Genomic DNA, 18,764 nt, shown 5'->3' with positions numbered 1-18,764 from the left:
GTCATTAAAATGGTTGCTCACCAAACTTCCACTTCTGCTTCTGGCAGAATTAAGCCTACGAAGATTTGGTGCAACAGAAACAAAGCTATTTGGAACAATAGTTTCCAAAAGAGACTCAGTTTACTGATTCTGAATCCATTTCCTAGTCAAGTACAACTGTTCCATGTCTTCATTGTCATCTAAAAGGTGTTCAATTTCATCTCTAACCTATCATCAAAAACCTTTACCACTCTAAGCATAACACAGAATAATCAGAGCACAGATAAGTGTCAAGCAAGAGACACTACAATTGAGTTCCTCAATGTAGCCCATTTGAATATTAAACCCTCCAATTTACGAATCAAAAGCAAGATAATTGGAGTAGCAAAAGGCTAATTATGTCTCCTCATATTTATAGAAAACAGAAATAAGAATGCAAAGATCATATGCCTGCCTAAGTAATCATGGGCGGAAATCCTCCACACTACCAAGGGAAAGGAAAACCCCCGTAGAAAAGTTGTTTTATACAGGCTACCATACCATTTCAATAGCTAGAATATTCCCGAGTGTACGTGCAAAATTAGGTCCAGCATAAGGCAAACAAAATGCACTATAAATTAACTCAATACTTAAGAAGAAGCATCAGGAAGATTAACTTAAAGTGAGCCACAAGGGCTATTAAAATTGAATACGGTTTGCCATTGAAGTTTAAGGTATACAAATTGATACCAATAGTTGTTCACCCAATAAGTTAATTATGGTAAATTAAAAAGGAATAAAGTCTTAGTGATTTCATATATACTACAGAGCACTAAAGGTTAAAGCACAATATAAGGTAAACGTTTGCACATAATTATGTCGGAAGTACCTACAGCACTACAGGTTCATAGAATATAATGACAAACAAGGTTGTATTAAACACTTCAAACAAAGAGAATCTTGTTTCACTAACTAAAATGGTAAGATCTACCAAAACTCTAAATTTTTCAATCCAAAATCAGTTGTCTTACTGTTATGAAGGTCAACTGAACATGCCAATAAAATTAACTCACGCATTACTAACCTAAAAAGAGCACCATCTTTCACAGACATTTATTAGAAACCTTCGACATGCTACCATCACATCTTCCTAGGGCTTAAAATAGGAAGTTATAGAAACCCATTCATTAACATCCAACTTATCATATACATAGTTACTGTAATTTTCACTGCTACAAAGTTAAACCGATTATGTAAATTGAACTTGAGGATGAGTAATAGTGAACAAAGTGAAAAAGATCACTTCCTTGGGAATTTGGCTGACACTAAATTTTCTGAGGAAGTCACATATAACAGGAAAGTTCGAGAGTAAACATATAGAGAGTGAAAGATTCTTCTTTGCAAGAGCTTGTACCTGGTAATTATTGGCCAGCACTTAGATACTGTTTATACTCTGAGATAAAAAAAAATATGGACGGAATGCTTACACATTATCAAACTCATCTTTGATAAAGAAGAATATTTCATAATATTACATTATGCACTGTTGGTTTCCTTAATATTCACATATTAAATAGATCAGGAATAGATCAAAAATGAATTTCTGATTAATCATAGAGCTACAAAATGAATACAAAATTATGATACTTCAGTCTACACCTCCTTATACGAAGGACATAAGTATGCTTTTTTAATCATTTGACAATTTTCATGCATTCATCTATTAACATATTCAAGTGGAAAAAGAAGAGACCTTTTATCTCAAATTACAACATTAGCATTGCCATACTTCAGGATGATCATAAATCAGCCTTTTTAACCTCCAAATATTACTCTAATCCTAATGATAGCCGCTAAGAAATTGCCCAAAGAAATAATTAAAATTCAAAGTCAATTTCTATAAGTGAGCGTCACTGAGACATGCCTTAAAGAAGAGTGTTCCATTGAGAAATCATCTAGGCAATTGAGTCAAGAGTGAATTGAGGCCATGTTTGATGAGATTAAAACCACAACATGTTTAGAAAAGCTAAACTAAAAGTTTCAGAGTACCAAATTGAGTCCACAAGACCAGTACAACAGAATCATCGATACTTCCTTCCTAAATCAATTTCTTTGGAGCAAAAACATAATATATATCACAAAGTAAAACAAATTGGGAAAACTATAAAGGGAGAAAAAGAGAGGAGAATAAGAAATGTCAAATATGTGATTAGTGCGAGTACCATAAATCGTTTCAAGTGGCCAACTTTTCAAGTTCTACCCCGCTACCACAAATATTACAACCCATATACCGCTCGAAGGTAGCTTCGCTTCCCAACTGAGAAAATTGGAGCAAAGTCGATTAAGGCCCAGGAGATGAGCGAAAGGAGAGAGAAGAGAAGGTGGAGATGAATGTCATGGGGGAATTTCTCACTATTGAGCAATGTTTTCAAGCTGAATGATATTTCCATGGTGTGATCAAAAGCAACGGCGGATCTGAAACATCATTGAATGTTCCAATATTTTACCCTCTATTAAGGAGTACAATTGGCGACAACACAGGCAGATACGAACTTGATAGCGCTTTAAAAAAATATGACGTCGCTTAGATCTCCGTTGCGTATACCTGATTGATGTCTGTTACACCATCGTCAATATCATCACAACAACACAGAAACATAAAGAGAGAACAACGGAGGGTTGGTCAGCCACCTCCCAAGAACAAAATAAATTTACATAACTGGGCCAAATCTCCTCTTAGTTCCCCTCATCAAAAACAATTCGAGCAAACTATTAATAGGAATTATCCTAAAAACTATATTGTTGAATTTTGCTTCTTACTTAGAATACATACAGTAGCAGCAAGAATAGTTATGTCGATTTTAACGAGAATGCCAAGGAGGAAAGACCGTAACCTTCAGCTGCAATCACCAAGGTGTTTCGAAACAGTAAAAGTTAAATCAATTTAGAAAAATAAGTCATAATTTAAGAAACTTAAAGAAATTAAACAATGATCAACTTGACATTGCATGTTTATCAACTACATTTGACCAAATATCGTCTCAGTAATAAAATAAATTCACCGGACAGCAGTAAGATCATATTATATCATGGAGTATTTTAATTCATTAAATGTTCTTAGGAGACGCTCTGTGACTGCATTTAGATAATTCATTCTCCATCGTGTCATTAAGTAGCTCCTCTATCGTTCCCATGTAAAGCTTTAAAGTTGTATTATCACAAGATCACATTCTTTTACCAATGAAAATTCCAAGAAAATAACCTAATTATAGTTTGATTATGACATTAATGTTATTCTTTGCTATGATATCCCGACCTGCTTAGTATTCTTTTAGTAGGGGAGTAAAAATTTAAAACGACAAGCTTCAAGTGAACAAATTGAATCTAAAATTCATGTATTACACCAAAAAGAAAAAGTTAACCAAAGGAAGATTTTAAATATTTAAAAAAAAGAAAGATTATACAAAACAAATATTTTCAAGATTATTTTTAACATCTTTTTCGGTCTTTTTTCCATTCATTTCTATCGGTGGTGCAATCAAAATTGACATCATAGTGAGTTATCCTAGGCTGAATAATCTGTTTCAACGAAATTTAGTTTTCTAAATCTACGTAATCCACTATGTGTTCAGTATGGTAGGCATACGTACAGTATCACTTGCATTTTTTATTTGTGAAGCAAAACTTCAAAATTTGTAGAGAGGGTAAGAGTTTGTTCAATGGACGAAGAAGGAAAGAGTAGATAAAGAGCTGAGAATGGCATCCTGAGAAGTGTTAACTGGGACTGGGATATTTTGCTCCTATGCCTATGGGTTATAAGTCCTATTTTTAGTGTTTCCCGAAATAACAACTTTACTATATTTATACCATGCATAACACATTATGATTCACCTCATAATAATCTTTATATGTTTTTCATTGCGTAAGAATCTCTATATTATAACTTTTGTTTAACTAAATTGTGAAGGACTCCTATTTGCACACACGCCTGACAAACCTTTCCAGCTCGTATCATCAATATTCTTCAAGAATAAAGGGTTGAATACATCCACATCCTGGGCATATCAGAGAAAGTTAATATGATGTGATACTTCACTCAATAACCCTTCGTTAGAGCAAGAAATCTATGAAAATTTTTGCAACAGTTTTATTTTGCAAATGGACAGGCTTAAAAGGTGGTTACTTGATGTGGTTAATCAATCTACTGAAAACTGATCACAATAACAACAATATTAATGTAAACTCGCCTCAGGTATAGATATTACTTTCAGTCGTGCATATGGAAGATCGATCGAGATCCCATCAAATTTGAATCGCATCAGAGGAACCTTTGCACCCTTGACATAGTGGATATCTGATACTTCTGGTCTGCTCACGAGCATGTTATAAAGCACAATGAAGAAGTCTTCCTACATGAATCACAATGATATACACATCAAAATCTGTAAAACTCAATGAGATTCAAAGAGGCTAAAAAGAAAAGGACTCACCGCTATTATTACGAAGTATGGTCCAACACACAAAGCATCAATATCCGACTCGGAATTATGAACCTGTGAAGATTAAAACAAGTCAGAAGATTAGGACACTGCAAGTTCGAAATAAGAAGATCAGTATTTTCCTGCAGCAACTTGAAGCAGTGATTTTAAAAATGAAAGAACAACAATAATTAAAAAGTATTTTTCCCAGGTTTGGATTGATATTATTCCATTACTGGGTAAAACAGAGCCACATTTACGAAAGTCAATTGTAATGTTGTCTTGCTGAAAATACATTTCCCTCTTCAAAGACATTCAACTTGAAACTGCATTTCGCAACAAGAAGATGTCAGCTCGATAAGAAGAATACAAATTATTAATCCAAAAATCTGTCATTGTACTAATGCATTCCCTAATGAAACAAAAATAAATACTACTGCATAAAGGAAACTGTCAAGTAATGGAACAAGACTTACTCCGAGACCATATGTCAATATTGTGCCAGATGCGAACCTAAGGTATCTCTTCGGTAGAGCACGATTCTAAGCCACTGTTTTAACCCATTCAATCACTATCTAATCAATGACAAACAATGTAACCGAGTAAATAACTCTTTGTCAAGAGAAAAATCAGCTCTCTGAAATTGGGAAGTCAATTACATAATTTACGTACTGAAATAACAACTGGAAAAAACTCTGATGATTCATGATTAACGAGTGATGCTTATTTTGTTTATTTATTTTTTATTTTGTCCAATATGATTAACGAATCTCAGGAACCTTTAAAAACAATTTATATAAAATGCACATTAATTTACACAAATAATTAAAATGTATTCCAGATCCAGATAAACGTGGATGAACCTTTTTGAGCTTGTCAATAGCATTTCTCCTCTTCAGTTCTTCTTCTGGAGAGGTCAATAAACTCACATTGACAAACATCTACTTATAAACAAAATCACAAAGTGACTCCATCAGTGTGTCCAATATTGAGGGAAGAGAGATTTGAGGAGGGAAAAAAAAGAAACTATTCTTGAGGGAAGGGAGATAATAAATCTGCTCCTACAATCACATCATCTAATGCAGCTACATGAACATACCAATCTTCTTTATTCTAAAAGTTAAATTCATTGCTTTGCAATGACCTAACTAATCTGTCATGTGATAATAATTTTCTTTAAGGTAACAAATAACCCAAAGCTAACCGAAATTAAATAAAATAAATTTGTTGTGGCCCACACAAAGAAAACTCAACCTCTTTAACATTTTAGCAGCCAGAGTCTAAAATCATTCCAACCTCACCAACTCCCAATTCCTTTCCTGCCACTCCCTTTAAGTCAGCATCCATCTCAGGCAATTCCGCGATATAGTGTCTCTTACCGTTTTTTCGGACGTGCCTGTCTTTCTTCTCTTTACTTCTCTTCGCTTATACAATTTCCCAAACCTTAATCCAAATCAAACTCCCGAGAACCCAATAAAATATGTCAAGCAGTTGGTTATCACTTTTTAAATATTAAATCCAAAAAATGCACCTCATCCTGAAATCATTTATAGTATCGAATTGCCATGAATCCTATGTCAGCTTTAACCAACAACTTAATTCATATATGTAGTTCGTTATATGTCAGTTAATAAGCCAAGTAGAGCCATAAGATTTATCAAGATGAAACAGAAAGCTAACTAAAAGAACAAAGTCTAACTTGTCAGCAGAGTAGCACACAACAACAACCATGAAATTTGAGCAAAAGCAAGTCTCACCTCTCAGCAGAACTCGTAATGTTAGGTTTCAGCAGCGCCAACACGGAGAACAATAGGAGGAAGAAAAATGAATCAACCAACATCCATAAAAAGAAAATCTAACTGCGCAAAATAGAGGGAGGAAGAGGATGAGCTGAAAAACATTGAGTCCAACTGCGTTGGCAGCCACCTTTTACAAGACCTACACTCCTCGCTCTTTGAAGATACATATCCAGCCCAATGTGAATGAACTCAACCAAAATTACATAGCTTTAATTCCAAACCTAAAAGGAAAAACAAAGAGGGAACGACAGAGATCTACCAACATAGACACAAGGGAAGATTGAAGAATTGCACAAGGGAGGAAGAGGATGAGCTGAAAAACATTGAGTCCAATTGCGTTGGCAGCCACCTATTATAAGACCTACACTCCTCGCTCTTTGAAGATACATATCCAGCACTGACTCCAACCCTATGTGAATGAACTCAACCAAAATTACATAGCTTTAATTCCAAACCTATAAGGAAAAACAAAGAGGGAACGACATAGATCTACCAATACAGACACAAGGTAAGATTGAAGAATTGCACACCACGTGTTTGATAAAGCAAAGTACACCTCAACACTTGATAGACGCGGCAAATATCTGTTTACTCGAAAAATCGGATAACGTTAAATTTGTGTATGGTTCTAAGGATATGCGATACAATTTGATACAAATCGTATAGAGAAATATAAATATGAGTGTTCTAGACTATGAGAATGGGAATAGTGAGCAAAAGAATGAATAAGGTAAAAATAAACAAGCATCATGAGATATTTTTCAATATGAGAAGTAATCTTTTTTCTACAGTGTATTCTCTGTCCTCCCTGCTTACAAGCATTCCCCTCTTCTTATAATAGAGGGATCCTACTTAATTTATAATAAAATAAAGCATATAGAGGAGGACCCATGATGAATTATCTCTTCTTCGATTTCCGCCAAGATTCTCTCTCTTAGTGCGGTTGTAACGGCTCTTGTCTGTGAGCTCGACACTGGTTCAAACTTGTTATTGGGTCGAGCCCTCGATTTTGTCTTGAGTTCGACCTCCGGGGTGGGCGTAGCGCATTTCTGACCTCGAAACAGTGCCTTGCGGATCAATTTGGTCACGGGCTCGATAAAAGTATCGAGCCGACTCCTCGATCAGCCTTCGGACTCGAAGCTCGTTTGCATTGCCTTCGGAACTCATCCCAAAATCCCACTCTGGTTGCTTACCATTCGAACTCAATTGAACGTAGGAAGACCGAAATCTATTTTGATCGTACACAGATAGTCCTCTCGTTTCTCAGAAAGGATGTGGTGAGAATCGATATAATCTTCGACGGTTCGATCAGGTTATAAGTTGACGTTTTCACAGGGCTCGACCATGACGTATGTGATAGATGTCCCATCGATTTAGTCTTTTCAAGGTATTTAATGCATGTCAGACGGTGGTCGGCCACCTCTAATATTGAACCGTCACGATGCAAGCCTATAAATAACCCCTCCGTCTAACATTTACCACTTTTACATCTTTCACTCTTCCAAATTTTCTTACCCTTTCTTTTTACATCTTCCTTTGCCTTTCTTTCTCTTATATCAATGGCCAAAACTTCAAAAACTGTACCCTAGAAGGAGAAAGCTTCTTCTTCACGGTCGTCCGGCGACAAGGCGCCGGTGGAGTCGCCTACCTATGAGTATATTCTCAGCCCGTGTACTCTGAAGATCGATTTTAAGGTTGAGAATCTTTCATTTGTTCCGGGTCAATGAGCATGTGTCGATATACATGTGCTCGATAACGGAGGGTCATCTCGAGGCTGTGAGGAAAGACTGCAACTGGGGTTCCGAGGTTGTGTTGCAAATTTCCTCCTCCGAAGAGAGCGTCATCACCCATGTGGAGGGGTTTTTAAGTGTTTACACTTACCCTTCTCGTTGGGTCATGTCGACCCGGTGATCATCGATTTTTGCAAGAGATATCAGGTCACCCTTGGTCAAATTCATCCCTCTCTATGGCGTATAGTAACCTTACTTAGCTTCTTCTTCAACAAGGCCGGGGGGCTGGAATTTTCCCTGAATCACCTCATACGACTGTATCGGCCTCAAATCTTTTGAGGACTAATCAGGATTCATTGTCGAGTATCAAAGGCTTTGATGTTGAGCATCAATAAAGACAAGGATCGGGGTTGGATGGGCCGTTATATCCGGGTGAGGACCCGTGACCTCATTCCGAAAGAGTAGATGTCGTTCCCCAAGGAATGGAATTTCGACCGTAAGTGGTTTTCATGAGACGTTTTTCGTATCTTTTTCCATTTTTATCTGATGTCTTTCTCCGATATACAGCTGCCCCTTGGATGCCACAAGTGGTACCCGACCTCGAGGATTGGGTTCGGAAGTTAGCCTCGACTTCCTCTTATGCTGAACGCGCTTGGCATGATATGGCAAAAGGTAGATAGGAGACCAAGAATCATGGTAAGGGTTACTTCTCATGTTCTTCGAAATATGTTTTATGCTCCATTCGTCACTGATTTCCTTTCATGCAGGTGTAACCAAGGATGCCGTTTTGAGGCCTTCGAGTGGTGAAGAAGGAACCAAGTCCCCGGTCCCGGAACCGGGGGAAATATAAGAAGCGAAAAGCCATCTCTCGGCCAGAGGACCCCAAACCCAAAACTCGAAGGGTGAGGAGGAAGGCAATCGCTCTTTCGATGGACTCGGTCCAATGACTGAGAGAAGAAGAAGAAGAAGAAGAAGAAGAAGAAGAAGAAGAAGAAGAAGAAAAAGAAGAAGAAGAAGAAAAAGATGATGCCTCGGCTTTGGTGATCCGATCTGCGAAAGCTATCGAGGTTGCCAGAGCTTCTGAGCCGATGGCGGCTATACCTGTCGGGGTTGGTTCCGGTACCCTAAGTCTCGATCAGAGCATCCCGAGCAATTCGCTTGGGACCATGACAGTGGGTCATTTGCTTTCTCTTCCAACCTTTTCTGAGGAGGCGTTAAAGGAGGCTCGAGAATTGAAGACCCCCGATATGGGCGGAGGCTCTAGTGTAGGGGACCCTTTTTGGGATTGCTTTACTGGAGTCGATGATGCCTCCGACATTGGTGATGTTTCTCTTATCCTATAGGAGGCCCAACGATTCATTTCTCGGGTAATGATTTTACTGTATCTGGTTTCTTCGTTCTTTTCCAAAATTGACTTGTGTTCTTTCCCTATTGTACAAGCCATTAGTAGGTTTCGAGTCGACCTCAGCTAGTGCGAGGTCGAGCTTTAGAAGGTCTTGGGGGAGAGAGATGCCCTGCGGCTTCTTTGCAGCCAAAAGGACGAGGCTATAAAGGACCTCCAAGCAGATTTGGCTAAGGCTCGTGAAGAAGAGGCCGAACTAGATAAGTAGGTGAGCCTCGTTTTGTTAGAGTATGGGTTTGACTCAACTATGGATGTTAACCCTTCGTTATCTCAGTTGCAGCAAAAGGTTGAAAAGATCGGGTTACTTCAGGAAGAAGTCGATCAAATCAAGGCTGAATGTAATCGGTGGATGGAGACTATCGACCGCCTGCCGTGGAAAAAGAAACCATCTTGGCCAAATTATTATCGGCCGATGTTCAGCTTCGAAGCATTAAGCAAAAGGATTCGGCTCAGGCTAAGAGGATCGAGGAGCTTGAAGCACGGCTTGCTGAGGCCAAGGCGGAGGTCGAGTCATCAAAAGTCATGGCGGACAAGTCCATTACCGTGTATCGGGTTGATGCCGAGGCTGCTCAGATGGAGGCACGAGAGGCGGCGGATACTGCCGACACTCGAGCACATTAGATTGTCGAACTTGCTAAGTGTCGTTCTCGAAGGGAGACCCTCGAGGAGATACACGCTCGAGGTTTCGACCTTGCTGAAGAGGTAAAAAAGGCTAAAGAGCTCGAAGTTGAAGCTGAAGCCTTGGCTTCTGATGGCAATGATGATGACGATAACGGTAGCAAGAGTGGATCCGAGAACGAGGGGGAGCTCGATAGATAAGAAACCATTCCTGAGGATGACCAGGAAGCTTAGTCCTTAGTTTTTTCATTTGTAATCAATCATGTAGATGATTTTGTATATAGACAACTTTGCCGACCTGCTTCTGTTTTGTGAAGTGCTTATACATGCCTTATAAATGTTTTCACAAATATTTAAACAACTTAATAAAATTCTGGATTTTGTAGCCTCTATAATCGAGTGAGTGCTTATTCGAATTTGAGGTGATGTAGCCCGTAGGCGTAATGGTCGAGTGAGTGCTTGCTTGAACTCTAAATGAAAGTAGCTCGTAGGCTTAGTAGTAGAGTGAATGATTCGAACTCGAAATAATATAGCCCGTAGGCATAGTTGTCGAGTAAATGATTCAAACTCGAAGTAATATAGCCCGTAGGCATAATGGTCAAGTGAGTGCTTGCTCGAACTTGAAATAAAAGTAGCTCGTAGGCTTAGTAGTCGAGTGAATGATTCAAACTCAAAGTAATGTAGCCCGCAGGCATAATGGTCGAGTGGGTGCTTGCTCGAACTAGAAATAAAAGTAGCCCATAGGCTTAGTAGTGGAGTGAATGATTCGAACTCGAAGTAATGTAGCCCGTAGGCATAATGGTCGAGTGAGTGCTTGCTCGAACTCGAAGTGAAAGTAGCCCATAGGCTTAGTAGTCGAGTGAATGATTCGAACTCGAAGTAATGTAGCCCGTAGGCGTAATGGTCGAGTGAGTGCTTGCTCGAACTCGAAATGAAAGTAGCCCATAGGCTTAGTAGTCGAATTTATCTTACCTCTGTTTGTGTAATAAATCTCCAAATAGAGGAGTTTTTCTTGGATATAAGATATCGGTAAAGAGGAGTACTTTATTTGCAAGTCACTATACATGTGTTCATGTTTCGTGCTTGGGTTCGGGCCAACTACTTGAGCATGGTTCGTTTTGACCATTTTGCTCTTACAACTTTTCCTATTGGAACCCCGTTGTTGCGAAATAACTTTCTTGCATCAGAACTTAATATGTTTGAAGGCTGATGCCCCCTAGTATTCGAGGTCGATTGTAAGGAGGCCTCAGATACTGTTTGTAAGTGCAACACGATCTTTGGTTGCCTAGTTAAAAACCTTGCCGAAAAACCCATTTGGGATAAAACCGGTCTAAGGGGAAAAGAGTGCAATGCGTGCTTTCAGATCTATGGTAAAGGATCCATCTTAGCTCCTGCTCGGACCTCTGCAGGGGTCAGTTTTGAAATGTAAACGAATATGAAAGGGTCGTACCTTAGCAGTAGTATCATTTTAGATGTGACACATTCCAGTTGCTTGATAGTTGTTTGTCGTTTATGATGTCGAGCATGTATGATCCCTTTCCGACGTTTTCGAGAACCTGATATGGTCCTTCCCAATTTGGTCCTAGTTTTACTTCATTCAGATTTCGGGTATTGATGGTGACTTTCCTTAGCACTAAGTCCCCGGGCTTGAAATGGCGGAGCTCGGTTCTTCGATTATAATATCTTTCGATTCGCTGCTTTTGGGCGGCTAATTGGATGAGAACAACTTCTCGTCTTTCGTTTGATAATTCGAGGCAAGTGTTCATAGCCTCGTTATTTGATTTTTCCGTCGTGTATCGAAATCTGGTACTGGGTTCACCGACTTCGACCGGTATCAATGCTTCGGACCCATATACTAAGGAGAATGGGGTCGTCCCCGTACTGGATTTCGACGTCGTTTGATATGCCTAAAGGACTTTGGGTAGGATTTCTCTCCACTTTCCTTTAGCATCGTTTAGCCTCTTCTTTAGGTTCTAAATGATGGTTTTGTTCATTGATTCGGCATGTCCATTCCCACTAGGGTGTTACGGTGTTGATAATATCCTTCTTATTCTGTGGTCTTTGAAGAATTTTGTCACTTTGCTGCCCACAAATTGTTTCCTATTATCACATACTATTTCGGCGGGTATCCCGAATCGGCATATGATATGATCCCAGACGAAGTCTATAACTTCTCTCTCTCTTACTTTCTCGACCGCCTGTGCTTTGACCCATTTAGAGAAATAGTCAGTCATAAATAAAATGAATTTAGCTTTACCTGATGTCTATGGCAGTGGGCCGACGATATACATTCCCCATTTCATTAATGGCCATGGGGAAAGGACTGAGTGAAGTTGCTCTCCGGGTTGATAGATCATTGGTGCAAACCTTTGACATTTGTCTCATTTCCTAACAAATTCCTTCGCATCTTTGCCCATATCGATCCAATAATACCATGCTCTGATTATTTTTCGGACTAATGGATCGGCACCGGAGTGATTCCCACAAGTGCCCTCGTGCACCTCACGTAGGATGTAATCGGTATCTCCTAGACCCAAGCATACTTCTAATGGTCCATCGAATGTCCTTTGGTATAGCGTTCCATCTAAAGCCAGCGTGAATCGAGAAACTTTGGTCCGTAGGGCCCTTGATTCCTTAGGGTCCGATGGGAGCTTTTCGCTTTTTAAGTATTCAATATACTTATTTCTCCAATCCCAGGTTAAGCTCGTAGAATTTATCTCGGCGTGACCTTCTTCGATCACGGATCTCGAGAGTTGAACGACAGTCTCCGAGCTCAAGTCACCTTCCTCGACCGATGATCCCAAATTTGTAAGTGCATCAGCCTCACTGTTTTCCTCTCGTGGAACGTGCTGTAAGGTCCATTGTTTGAAATGGTGCAAAGTGACATGTAGTTTGTCCAAATACCTTTGCATTCTATCTTCTCTAACTTTTAAGGTTTTGTTTACTTGACTTACCACCAAGAGAGAGTCACATTTGGCTTCGATGACTTCTGCTCCCAAGTTTTTTGCTAGCTCGAGCCCTGCAATCATGGCCTCATACTCGGCCTCGTTGTTAGTCAACCTGGTAGTTTTAATAGATTGCCTAATAGTGTTACCTTTGGGTGGCTTTAAAACTATGCCCAAACCGGACCCTTTTACGTTTGAGGCCCCGTCCGTTCAAAGGGTCCATACCCTCGAGGACGTACCCGACTTTAGTATGAATTCTTTTTCGACTTCGGGTACAAGGGTCGGCGTAAAATCGGCCACGAAGTCTGCTAAAATTTGAGACTTGATGGCCGTACGGGGTTAATATTCGATATCATACCCACTGAGTTCGACGGCCCATTTGGCCAATCGGCCCGATAGTTCGGGCTTGTGCAAAATATTATGAAGTGGGTAAGTTGTTAATACTCATATGGGGTGACATTGAAAGTATGGTCGTAACATTCTGGAGGCGCTTATCAGTGCAAGTGCCAATTTTTCCAAGTGTGGATATCTAGATTCTGCTTCTGATAAGGTTCGACTTATATAATAAATGGAAAATTGCGTACCTTGCTCTTCCCGAACTAGGACACCGCTTACTGCGATTTCTGATACTGCCAGGTATAAGAAAAGTTTTTCGTCTGCTTTCGGAGTGTGAAGTAGTGGTGGGCTCGACAGATATTGTTTCAGTTCCTTCAGTGCCTATTGGCATATCAGGGTCCACGCAAAATCGTTCTTCTTTTTGAGTAGGGAGAAAAATTTGTGACTTCGATCTGATTATCTCGAAATGAATCGGCCTAGGGCCGCAATTCGTCCCGTTAGCCTTTGTACAACTTTTACATTGTCCACGATGGTGATGTCTTTGATGGCCTTGATTTTATCGGGGTTAATCTCGATTCCCCAATTTGACACCATGAAGCCGAGGAGCTTGCCCGAACCGACCCCGAAAGCACATTTTTCGGGGTTGAGCTTCATGTTGTATTTTCTCAAAATCTCGAACGTTTCCTGCAAATAGGTCAGATGGTCCTCTGCGCACAGGGACTTAACTAGCATGTCATTAATATAAACTTCTATTGATTTACCTATTTGTTCTTCGAACATTTTTTTTAGTAGGCGTTGGTAGGTCGCCCCCGTATTTTTTAGCCCGAAGGGCATCACATTATAACAATATGTCCCATATTTGGTGACAAATGAAATCTTTTCTTGATCCTCCGGGTTCATCCAGATTTGATTATACCCGGAATAGGCATCGAGAAAAGTGAGGATCTCGTGACCGGCCGTGGCATCGATCATGCGATCGATGTTAGGTAGTGGAAAAGAATCTTTGGGGCATGCTTTATTTAAATCCTTATAGTCCATGCACATTCTCAGTTTGTTTCCTTTTTTAGGCATTACAACTATATTGGCTAACCATTTGGGATATTTCACCTCCCGAATGGACCCTATCTTGAGAAGTTTGGTTACCTCGTCTTTTACGAATGCGTGTTTTACCTCGGACTGGGTCTTCTCTTTTGCTTTATCGGTCTGAACTTAGAGTCCAAGATTAGCTGATGCATCGTAATGTCTGGTGGAATCCCTGTTATATCTAAATGGGACCAGGCAAAACAATCAATGTTATCGATAAGAAATTGAACAAGTTTCTTCCTGAGTTCGGGGCTCATCCCCGATTCCAGTGCTCGATTAGTGTGACTTGCTCCAATTCCTCAATTGTTGATTTGGTGGTGTCGGAGTCATCGGGAATCACGAAGGATCGAGGGACCCTCCGATCATCATATTCTTCGATCATCTGGTTATCTAGTTGGGTCGAAGCCGATGTCTGTGATTGCTATTTGGTGTCTCCTTCTCCTTCCGAGGCTGATCCCTTTACTGACGAAGGCGAGGATATTGGTTTGGCTTCCTCGATGGCGAACATTTCTTTTGCGGATGGTTGTTCTCCGTACATTGTTTTGACTCCTCTCGATGTTGGGAATTTGAGAACCTGGTGTAGGGTCGAAGGTACAACTCTCATGTTGTGGATCCATGGCCTTCCAAAAAGGGCGTTGCACCTCATGTCGCCTTCGATCACGTGAAACTTCATTTCCTGGATGATTTTGGCCCCGTTAATTGGTAGAATTACCTCGCCTTTGGTGGTTTCACATGCCATATTGAATCCGTTTAGAACCAAGGCTGCGGGTACGATCTGGTCCCGTAGGTCGAGCTAATCTACGACCTTCAATCTGATGATATTGGCCGAGCTACCTGGATCAATCAACACACTCTTAACTTTAGTTTTATTCACGAGTACGGATATTACTAGTGCATCATTATGAGGTTGTACGACCCCTTCTACATTTTCATCATTGAAGGACAAGGTTCCTATGTGTGTGTAATCCTGAGTTCGAGATCGTTTTTCTTTCACAATCGATGTTTTAGTGCGTTTAAGCACTGGTCCCGGAGGGGTATCGGCACCGCCGATAATCATGTGAATGACGTGTTGCGGCTCTTCCTGCTTGTTTTGCTTGTCGAAATCCCCATTTTTAAAATGGTTCCTCGCCCTATCGCTCAAAAATTCCCGAAGGTGGCCTTTGTTAAATAACCAGGTTACTTCCTCTCTTAGTTGCCTGCAATCTTCCATTCTGTGGCCATGGGTGCCATGATATTCGCACATTTGATTGGGATTCCTTTGGGCAGGATCGGTCTGCATTGGTCGAGGTCATCTAGTGTCTTTGATGTGTCCGATAGTAGACACAATGACGGATGCTTCAACGCTGAAGTTATATTTCGATAACCGAGGTGCTTCTATATGATCAGAATATTTATCAAAGCCGCTCTTGCTCATAAGTCCTCGAGAATATTTCCCTCGATCAATCCTTCGATTGTTCCGGGAGGTGTTGCATGTCGAACCGTTGTTCATCTGATATGCGACGTACGGTTGATATCGGTCTCTGTTCGACCTTTGTTCTCTGCCGATCTCCCTTTGGTTTTTAGCAGTTGTCCTGTTCTGATGCGTGGATCCAGACGGAGCTCCCAACTGGTCATCTTCGATCCTAATTTTCGACTGATATCGATTGTGTATATCTGCCCAAGTTATTGTTGGATACTCGATCAAATTTTACTTCAACCGACGCGATGCTATCGAACTTTGCTCGTTCGACCCTTAGGTGAAAGCTTGGACGGCTCAATCGTCTGTGACCTGTGGAAATTCCATGCGTTCCATTTGAAATCGGGATACGAATTCCCTCAGCATTTCATTACCCCTTTGCTTTACTTTGAAGAGGTCTAATTTCCTTGTTGCAACCTTTATGGTTCCAGCATGTGCCTTTATGAACGAATCTGCTAACATGGCAAAAGAATCGATGGAATTTGGCGGCAGATTGTGATACCAAATCATCGCTCCCTTCTAGAGGGTCTCCCCGAACCTTTTCAACAACACGGATTCGATCTCATCGTCTTCCAAATAGTTACCCTTGATGGCACATGTGTAAGAGGTGAGGTGTTCGTTAGGATCGTTCGTACCATTATATTTGGGAATTTCGGGCATACGAAATTTTTTGGGGATCGATTTTGGGGCTACACTCGAGGGAAAAGGCTTTTGTATGAATTTTTTCGAATCCAGCCCTTTTATCATTGGCGGAGCTCCCAGGATCTGATCGACCCTGGCATTGTATTTTTTCACTCTCTTGTCGTTGGCTTCGACTCGTTTTGTGAGTTCCTCGAGCAATTTAGTAATCTCGGGAGTGGTCCCCGATTCTTGCTCATTTGATTTCACTATGGCGGGCTCCGTTCTGGGGGTGATTTCTCGAAGCGGATTGGGATCCGACCTGCTTTGTATATGAGTTTGGCTCTGCAACTGAGCTATCGCTACTTGTTGGGCTTGTAACTTGTAACATCTCGAATATCATGCGCAAGCTGACTCCGATTTCCCCCACGTTATGGGTGTCTCGAGCTACGAATCGAGTACCATCCTGAATGCTTTTTTTCGGTTCGGAACGTTGTTTCGCCTCAAGATCCACTTGCGAATTGACATCTAACGGTACTTCGGCTCGAATTTCTGGTACTTCGATTCGAGCCTCAGTGCCATCATTAAGTGGCCTTCCGGCCCCAGGTACCAAGTTGTTGGTTTCATCTTGAAGGTCGGCTTCATGGTCGATAGGTAAAGCCATTGCTGATTCGAAGTTGTAAACTGGTGTGTACTGCAGATTTATATCAAACAACCACTGTTATCCTTAGCCCCACGGTGGGCGTCAAACTGTTTACCCGAAAAATTGGATAACGTTAAATTTGTGTATGGTTCTAAGGATATGCGATACAATTTATACAAATCGTATAGAGAAATAGAAATATGAGTGTTCTTGGCTATGAGAATAGGAATAGTGAGCAAAAGAATGAATAAGGTAAAAATAAACAAGCATCAGAAGATATCTTTCAATATGAGAAGTGATCTTTTTTCTACCATGATGAATTGTCTCTTCCTCGATTTCCGCCAAGATTCTCTCTCTTAGTGCGGTTGTAACGACTCTTGTCTGTGAGCTCGACACTGGCTCGAACTCGTTATTGGATCGAGCCTTCGGTTTTGGTTTGAGTTCGACCTCCGGGGTGGGCGTAGCGCATTTCTAACCTCGAAGCAGTACCTTGCGGATCGATTTGGTCACGGGCTCGATAAAAGTATCGAGTCGACTCCTCGATCAGCCTTCGGATTCGATGCTCATTTGCACTGCCTTCGGAACTCATCCCAAAATTCCACTTCGGTTGCTTACCATTTGAACTCGATCGAACGTAGGAAGACCGAAATCTATTTCGACCGTATACAATATCCTATTACAAATGGTACAAATGGTCATCTTCTCCAGTCTTGCTTTAGTGTGAAGAGTTATAGTAGAAGCAACTTGGGCTTGAGTTCAATTCAACCAGAACTCTGGAATACCAAAAACACCTAGGAACACAATCAAAAGCCCACAATATATAGCTTTAATTCCAAACTTAGGGAGAAAACGAAGGGAATGCAGTGATCTATACCTAGAAGAATCTAAAGAGAGGCAGAGAGGAGAGGGAGAGCACCGGATGAGATGAGAAACTGAAGACCTTGCTGGCGCTTACGTGTTGAACAAAAGGGATGTACACCAGAACAACTTTAAGCCACTTAGAGGCAGATTTCCGAGAATAACCCTGAAGCAGGGATGGAAAATTCCAAAATTAAACCCGAAGCAGGACGACGAAGAGCACCTCAACTCCCTCTTCTAAATAAGTAATAAATAATAATAAAATAAAGTAGAATAACCTTGTTAAGGATACATATAAATAGTCAAGACTTTTTGAGGTTATAAAAGTTATAGGGAACTTAAGTATTTTCCTAAGGTTTTCGATTCATTGATGGAAAGTTGATTTTTTTGAGTACGGTTAAAAAAACAAAACAAAATAAAATATTTAAAATCGTTCATTAGCTACCTCGGTAGAAGAAACTCATGTTTATTGTTGCACTAAGGGGATGTTTGGTTTGCGAATAGGGAGAATTAATCCCTGTATAAAATTTATATTTATTACATTATTTGGTTAGTATTGTAAGGAAAGTTAATTTTGTTATAGAAACCAATATAGTTTATATAACGTTTCGTTAGTTTTTTTTATACCCATATAAATAATACATGTATAAAATAATGAGGAATTTTTTATTTTATTTGAGATAGAATGTAAAATAAGAATACGTGTATTAGATTATACTTGGATTAAACTAACAAATGATAAAAATACGTGCTCTCTGTTTTCTATTATTGATAAATACCCGCTTGTCTGCTTACGGCTTGTTTGGATGGTTGTTACGCATCGTTTCATAATGTATCGTA

At 40.2% G+C, this 18,764-nt stretch overlaps 1 long non-coding RNA gene across 5 annotated transcripts; it reads right to left on the bottom strand.

The window, feature by feature from the left end:
- Positions 1-2,042: 2,042 nt before the first annotated feature.
- LOC104117254 (uncharacterized) lies at positions 2,043-18,172 on the bottom strand. Of its 5 annotated transcripts, none has more exons than XR_011412941.1 (3): positions 4,449-18,170; positions 3,956-4,367; positions 2,043-2,858 (listed from the first exon to the last, which is right to left on the bottom strand). It is a non-coding gene; the product is annotated as an uncharacterized lncRNA (long non-coding RNA). The 5 variants fall into 5 exon arrangements; XR_691058.4 differs by having other exon boundaries at positions 2,043-4,367; positions 4,449-5,011; positions 5,300-18,170; XR_691051.4 differs by having other exon boundaries at positions 2,043-4,367; positions 4,449-4,762; positions 4,913-18,169.
- Between the last annotated feature and the right edge of the window lie 592 nt (positions 18,173-18,764).

This window comes from Nicotiana tomentosiformis, chromosome 1, assembly GCF_000390325.3.
Source record: "Nicotiana tomentosiformis chromosome 1, ASM39032v3, whole genome shotgun sequence".
NCBI lineage: Eukaryota > Viridiplantae > Streptophyta > Magnoliopsida > Solanales > Solanaceae > Nicotiana > Nicotiana tomentosiformis.
This window is presented reverse-complemented; position numbering and strand designations above follow the sequence as displayed.